This window comes from Papio anubis, chromosome 19 (genome assembly GCF_008728515.1).
Source record: "Papio anubis isolate 15944 chromosome 19, Panubis1.0, whole genome shotgun sequence".
Lineage (NCBI taxonomy): Eukaryota > Metazoa > Chordata > Mammalia > Primates > Cercopithecidae > Papio > Papio anubis.
In genome coordinates, this window is record NC_044994.1 from 63,248,268 (window position 1) to 63,256,245 (window position 7,978).

General features: G+C 38.0%; 1 pseudogene; it reads right to left on the reverse strand.

Annotated features, from left to right (window-relative positions):
* Positions 1-1,410: 1,410 nt before the first annotated feature.
* LOC110741822 lies at positions 1,411-7,389 on the reverse strand (annotated as a pseudogene).
* Between the last annotated feature and the right edge of the window lie 589 nt (positions 7,390-7,978).

The window sequence follows — 7,978 nt, forward strand, 5'->3', positions numbered from 1 at the left end:
TTACCCTACTCAGGCTGTGGCAGCAAAAGTTTGAGATAGACCCCAATATTCTTTTTTGAATAATTCAAATATACAAATATTGAAATAGTCAAATAATAGGCTGGGCATGGTGGCTCATGCTTGTAATCCCAGCACTTTGGGAGGCCGAGGTGGGCGGATCATGAGGTCAGGAGATCAAGACTGTCCTGGCTAACATGGTGAAACCCCGTCTCTACTAAAAATACAAAAAATTAGCCCGGCGTGGTGGCGGCGCCTGTAGTCCCAGCTACTCGGGAGGCTGAGGCAGGAGAATGGCGGGAACCTGGGAGGCGGAGCTTGCAGTGAGCCGAGATTGTGCACTACAGTCCAGTCTGGGTGACAGAGGGAGACTCTGTCTCAAAAAAAAAAAAAAAGAAATATTCAAATAATAGAATATTTGTGAAATTAAGACACCAGATATGTTTGCTTTCTGTTCATCAAAAATTATCCTGAGTGGGCCTGGCCTTATCTGAAGGAGGAAATTTAGAGCATGGGAGAGATTCTGCTGCTGGCACTGAAGAAGGCTGCCATATTGTGGGCGGGGCTTATGGAGAAAGCACAGGCCAAGGACCCGCCAGTCGCTAGGAGCTAAGAGCATTCCCAGCCAACAGCTACCAAGAAAACAGGGACTTAAGTCATATAGTAGCCAATGCATTCTGCCAACAGTTTGAGAGATCTCAGAAATGGATTCTTCCTTAATAGAGCCTCCAGATGAGGATATATCCAGCTGGGACCCACTTCTGCCTTATGAGACACTGAGCAGAAGGCCTATCCAAAACAAGCGAGGCTCCTGACCTATGGAAACTGTGGGATGCTAAATTTGTGTTAAGCTGCTACATTTCTCGTGATTTGTTCTGCAGCAGTAGGAAATGTATATACTGTTCCTTCCCCTACAATGACATAAAATATAAGCCAGCACAATTAGGGATATTTAGGCCATTATTCAAAATCTGTCTGAAAATGAATTGGAGAATGATAATATTTTACACATACTAAGATAGGACAACGAGAAATTGATGAGTTATTATTCTATTTTCAAAATCCAGTAGAGCTATATAGCATTTACAATTTTTTATTCACACTATCATCTACATTTGGACATTTTTTGCTTTCCCTTTCTAAATTGTTTTTCTTGGTTTTTAAAGAGAGATGGTAATGTTTTTAGTTATTCCTGTCTAAAATTTTGAGAATAATTGCATTTACCATCATATCAGACTCTGGTAAATAAGGTTATATTATTGGCATTATGGTTTATTACTACATCTTTTGTCAATTATTTTGTTAGTTGCCACTAATCCCCCAAAATATATCCTTAGGTTTTCCCATTATTATATATTTTCAAATGGCTCCCTACTTTAATGGATTTTTTGGGGGAATACTGGAATACTCTAGAGTTAGTTGTTACATAAATACTGAAGACCTAATTGTTCTGAGAGTGATTTACCCCAATTTTCTAAAATAACTCTACTTTAAACTTATTTATATAATCATTTGAGAAACACTATAAACAGGAATTACAAAATTGTATATGGTAATTCTCTCTAAAAATAACACTGCAGCACAAAATTTTGAAAGGAATAGCATGTATCTATTTGAGATTCTGTTCTACAATCTTTCTCTCTGTCTCTCTCACATATTTCTTACAGTCCTATTTTAAGCACCTAGCAAGGACTTTTCGGAGCGTCAGGTAAATGGTTCCCTCATCTAGCTTCAACTTTTATAGGCAAATAATAAGTGTTTTTACTTCTCTATTTACTTAAGAGATCATGATTGGATTTATATTTACCTTCCATCGTATGTCATGGGATTGAGCTAATTTTAAATGTAAATAATAATTATTGGTGAATTTTTATTTTTATATAGTTTTTTATTTTAATTTTATTGTTGTGTCATTGAGTGTCCATTTCTGTGTCAGAGAAAAAGCTAAGTTGTATCAATAATTGAGTTCCCTGAATAATCAAATGATGTCCTATTTGACATTACTTTGAAAAAACAACTTAAAGCCCTGTGATAAAAATTACCTTATTAAATCCTATGACAACCCTATGAGATGGGTGTAAAAACCTGCCCACAAGTAACAAAGTTATTAAGTGAAAGGTTGGAAATGATCTGGGAAGTCTGCCCTCAGTGTGTTGTGCTCTATGACATGCTGCACTGAAGCTGTGGTTCATAGACCTTTACAGGTATGCTAAGACTTTGAACCCTATTCTCCATGCAGAGGGGCCTCACTAAAGCATTATTTACTGTGTCTCCACCAAATCTCACCTTGAATTTTAATATTCCCCACATGTCAAGAGTGGGGCCAAGTGGAGATAATTGAATCATGAGGGCAGTTTCCCCCATACTGTTCTCATGGTAGTAAGTCTCTCAAGATCTGATGGTTTTATGAATGGAAGTTCCCCTGCACCAAGCTCTCTTGCCTGCCATCATATGAGATGTAACTTTGCTCTTCATTCACCTTCCACCATGATTGTGAGGCCTCCCCTGCCTTGTGGAACTGTGAGTCAATTCAACCTCTTTCCTTTATAAATTACCGAGTCTTGGTAATTGTGTGTTGGATTGTAGGAGCACGCATTTGCAGGCACCACGATCCTCCGATACCTGGTAAGTGGAAGTGATGCTAGAATGTGTCTATAGAGTGTATTGCTATCACCCAAACTTTCTATTTCTAGTTTGTCCAGATTTAGATTTGATCAGTTTTCTGGTCTAATAAAAAAAAAGCATTTCAAAAACAAAAGAAAAGAAAAGAAAGAAAGCATTCATACCACAGAAAATATTTAATAAATCAAAATATAGGAAAGAAGAATCTCCATGGGAAACCGGTCCCAAAGTTTCGAGGGTTCATTGAGGGAATTTTGGTTTGCTAATTTTTTTCATCCTTTTAGTGGTCAAAAGGTCTGAACAACTCCTTGTTTTCAGTTTTGAAACAGTCACATCTCTCTCTACCGCAAAGTAACCATGTAGTGCAGATCCATAAAAAACAGGGAGGAAGCAGTGCCAGGGGGAGGCCTGTCTCTCTAGAAGGGCATCCACCTCTACATCTGCAGAAAGAGAAGGAACCGAACAGGGCTGCAGCACTTCTGTCCTGCAAATAAGCTCCTTTTAAATGTAAAACCCAGTCACCCAGCAGTTCCTTTAACAGGTATATATCTCTGAATACCAGGCCAGTTCTGAGAGGAAACAAAAACCACAAGTTGAGAGAAAAGGACTATCATGGGCATCTGGTCACTTTCTACGTGATCCATCATACTTCCAGGAATTGGGAGCTTACTGGTCTTGGAGTGGAATAGCTCAGACCACATCCACCGGAGGTCACCCTTTAAATACATCGTGAGGAGTGGCAATAAGGTAAATGGCACCAAACAGAGAAGGGCAGGCTGGGCGGCCTGGTGAATGTGAGAGGCCACAGTAGCAGTGAGCAGATCTACAAAGCATCCCATGAGGGTGCAGTGAAAGTAAAAGACCTTCTGCATGTGCCCAGAGATGTTGGCAGGTCCAGGGCCACCACAGGAGTCCACACGGGCTTGTTTTTTGTAATTATCATAGCGAAGGTCAAAGCATAGCAGATGACCAGGCATAACAATGTCTCCAGTGCCCAACATGAGGAAGTGGATCCCAGTGGAATGTGGGAAGACCAGTTTTCCAGGCAGAGACAGTCGAGGAACATCACGCTCAACACCAGACCCCAGGTTGAGCTTCCAGGACAGAACGTAAAGGGGATTTTCAGCCAGCTGCCATGGCCATGTTCACCATGACATTGCTATTAAAGATGTAGGCTGAGAAAAATACCTAAAAGACATCATAGATTAAAAGTCCTGAGAGAAGCAGACAGGGGACTTTGAGACCCAGCAGGCAGACAAAGGCAATTACAGTGACGTCCATGAGAAGTCAATGGCCAGCGAGAATCCAGATGAGGATGAGCATGACAGACAGAGATAATAACAACAACTCAGCAGTAGTGAAACATCCACAGAAACCCAGGGAAATCTTTTTCTGACGTGAACAGAGTCTCGTTAAATACGGGCACATCAGGAGAAGAAGAAAAGTAAAAGTTATCATTGTAAGAACTGCTGTACATATTGTGAAAACTACTTGAGCTCAGTCAAAGAAGCAGAGCAATAATAAAAGAGAGACAGATGCTCCAATCAGAAGGAAGAGAGCCTGGGTAGAGTCAATTGTTTGATGCTATTATTGGTGCTGTTGCCATTGAAAGACCCAGAAGAACTATTACTGTCTTTCTGTGAACTCACTTGTCTTTCTGTCTTTTCTATGTACCAGTCTGTATGTTGAGAATCGGAGGCTGAAATTTGCAACATAAGGATATATAAACTTTCAAGGGCATTTAATCTGAAATCTGTACAAATTGTTATTTTAGTATTAAACCAAAAGCTGATATATTTCCTGGATGAATTTGATAAACACATTTCTAAGGCAAAATCATACTTGGTAATAATATTTCTAATCATTAAGAACAGTAAATAAATACAAATTTAATTAATCTTCAAGTGACATATTTAATAAATAAAACTTCCAGTTTAGGATGCCAGACCAACCACATATGAGCATCTCTTCTTGCCTCCAAGATACCATGAAATTATGTGAAATTATGAGGTATGTTTATTATAAACTCATAATGATACATAGAAATTGAAGAAAATCAGGCTATAAGATTGTTTTACACACATCTATAATTCAAAAAACAAACGGAGGAAGACAATAGATGAAACAGGTTGGAGGAAGTATATCCCAGAGAACTCACAGGACTGCAACTCTAAGAGACTGAGGAGCCAGAAAATACATGGCTCCACATTGATGTTCAGGCAGAAATAATCAAAAACTCACCCAAGAGATAGCACATTCCATACCTTCACAAAAACTGAGTGCCTGGGGACATACCACCCTGGACAAGAATTGGAGAATTATTCTTTCAAGAAATAATACTCAGGAAGAAATAAGAAACTCTGGTCTAAATAAATGAAGGCTAGTGTTTAGACATTTCTCCAGATCTTCACCCTTTAAAGCTCATGAGTCACTAAGTTTGACTTCTGTACTTAGCAATTGCCTTTGCATTGCCTTGTTCCTAAATATGAATGAGCAAAGAAGACTGTCTGGCCATTTGAGGAAACACTGTGACATGAAAGAAGAACCTACCTCTCTGCAGAAGGGAGATTAAAACTCACAGGAAACACTAATGATTTTATAAAAATAAGTTTCCTAAAAATGAAACAAAACCTCTAAGTATAATAGTATCTCCCAAGGACCATGTGGGGAATATTAAAATTCAAGGTGAGATTTGGTGGGGACACAGTAAATAATACTTTAGTGAGGCCCCTCTGCATGGAGAATAGGGTTCAAAGTCTTAGCATACCTGTAAAGGTCTATGAACCACAGCTTCAGTGCAGCATGTCATAGAGCACAACACACTGAGGGCAGACTTCCCAGATCATTTCCAACCTTTCACTTAATAACTTTGTAACATTGTAGGGGAAGGAACAGTATATATATTGTCATGAGACAATAGGCTGTGGAAAGGAGCTCTTGGATATTAAAAATAAAATTGCCATAATAAATTAAGAAGAACTGAAAATATAGTTGCTAAATGAATAATTAAATTTAAGAGTTGGAGAAATGAAATTGTGACAATATCCTGGAAATGTAAAACTAAAGATATAAAGAGATCTAGGATACCCCGATTCATGAAGATCCATTGTCGAGTTCAGTGCCAGAACCAGGGTGGGAGCAGCTGCAAAACATTTGTAGTGAATAAAGAAATTAGTTTATGAGTGTAGTTGCCGCTGGATGATTTAATTTCTCAACTTTTCTATGTCTTCCAGAATGTTTAGCAGGGAGGAACACTATCTTCTGGGAGCTGCAAAATATGCTTGCACCAAAAAGTAAGCCGACGGAACAGGGAATGAAGGAAAAAACCAAGAATGTTTCATGTGCCTAGGAGATGCCTGGATTCTTCAAAATGGCCAGACCCAAGGAAAGAAAGGTCAAGATGGCGGCAGGTCACCTCGGGCAGTTGGAGATTATGTGTCAGGGCATTTCTTCTTCCTGTCCCTTGCCACAGCATCCATCCCCTCTGATTTTAGAAAAGTCTTACAAAAAATGTGCTAAGAGTTTAACAAGATAAGACTAATTTCAACAACAAGTATGAGTGGGAATTGAGCTCAAATAGTGTAGTATCTATATATACATGAAGTACTAATGGATGTAAGTTGGAAAATGTGATAATATGCTCATTTGCATAACTTAATGGTATGGATATATACATATGATTAAAGATAACTTTCTAGTTTCAATGAAATTTCATCAGGACACTGATTTAATGCATAGAAAATGTGACAAAGCAGGTATTGAGAACACATATGTCATAAAAGTGATTATGCACTTTTCTAAATTGTCTTACATTTCTGATAGTTGCAAATAGCCTTTGCAATTTGCTCAGTTGTGGCATAGCACAATATTTAGTTATTGTGCAACATGGTTCGGGAAACAATCCGATATTATGGAATCTTGAGCACCCAATTATAAGTCAGATAATACTGTGCACATTACTTAGATTCTCCAATCTAATCACTTTTCTCCCTTGTAAAATGTTGATTAATAATACCTTTTTGTATGTTTATAAATTTTAATTACTGTCTATATTGAAGTACTAGAAGTATATTATGTGCCCATCATTATTATTATACTAAGTAATTATTTGCTGATAACATTAGATTTTAGGAGTTAATCTATTGTTTAATGCTAGATATTCAAATATTCAAAAAAAGAAAAGCAGAAAGCACGGATGTCTTTGGACTGTTCAAAGAATGACAATATGCTAGATCACATGAGACAAGGATAAAATTCGTAGTTGTTGAAATTAGAAAAGTAGCCAAGAGCCAAATAATATGTTAGAGCAAAAGATGAGGATTTTGAATTAATTCTTCATGAGATGGGAAACAACAGGGCAATTTTGAATGCAGAAATGATATGATCTAACCCATATTTTAATAGAACTTTTCTGGCTACTTTATGGAAATAAAATCTTGAGGCTGGCCAGTTAGGGAACTACTAAAATTGTCCAAATAAGAAATGATAGAGTGTTGGATTAAATGGTAAGTGAATATGCTGAATGCTGGTCAGATCAGATTGTATACATACTTTTGAAAGTTGAGCTGACAAAATTTGTTCATATGTTGGATTAAAGAAGCAAGACGAACAGCAGAAGCAAAGATCACACTAAGATTACTGTCATATACTATTAAAGCATTGGATTATTGATAGAGTTTTGTGTCTCCCCATCCAAATCTCATCGTGAATTGTAGTTCCCATAATCCCCATGTGTGATGGAAGGGACCCAGTTGGAGGTAATTGAATCATAAGGGGTGGTTATGCTGCTGTTCTCATAATAGTGAGTGACTCTCATGAGATCTGATAGTTTTATAAAGGGCAGTTTCCCTGCACGTTCTCTCTTGCCTGCTGCCATGTAAGACATGCCTCTGCTCCTCCTTCACCTTCCTCAATGATTGTGAGGCCTCCCCAGGCATGTGGAACTGTGAGTTCATTAAGTCTCTTTTTCTTTATAATCTAGTTTCAGGTATTTCTTCATAGCTGTATTAAAATGGGATAATACAATTACCATTAACAGAGGTGAGGAAATCTGAGGACCATATTTTGAAGTGGAAAATCAAGGATTCATTTTAAGATATGTCTTGCAAGATCTTCTCTACTGTACTTCCCATCACTTGCTAAATCCAAACTGACCAACAATAGCTGTTAAATGATGCCCCAAAACTTGCTACCCCTGAATACTACAGTCTAATTAACAAATCCAGTTTTTCATACCTTCCAAGGATTCAGAGAACAGCTCTCAGAGAAAAACTATCCTTTCCCAATCTATGCTGTCAGCTCTGAAAGCCATTCACCTTGAGATGTTGTCATGCTGCAATGGGTTTATTTAATTTGAGGT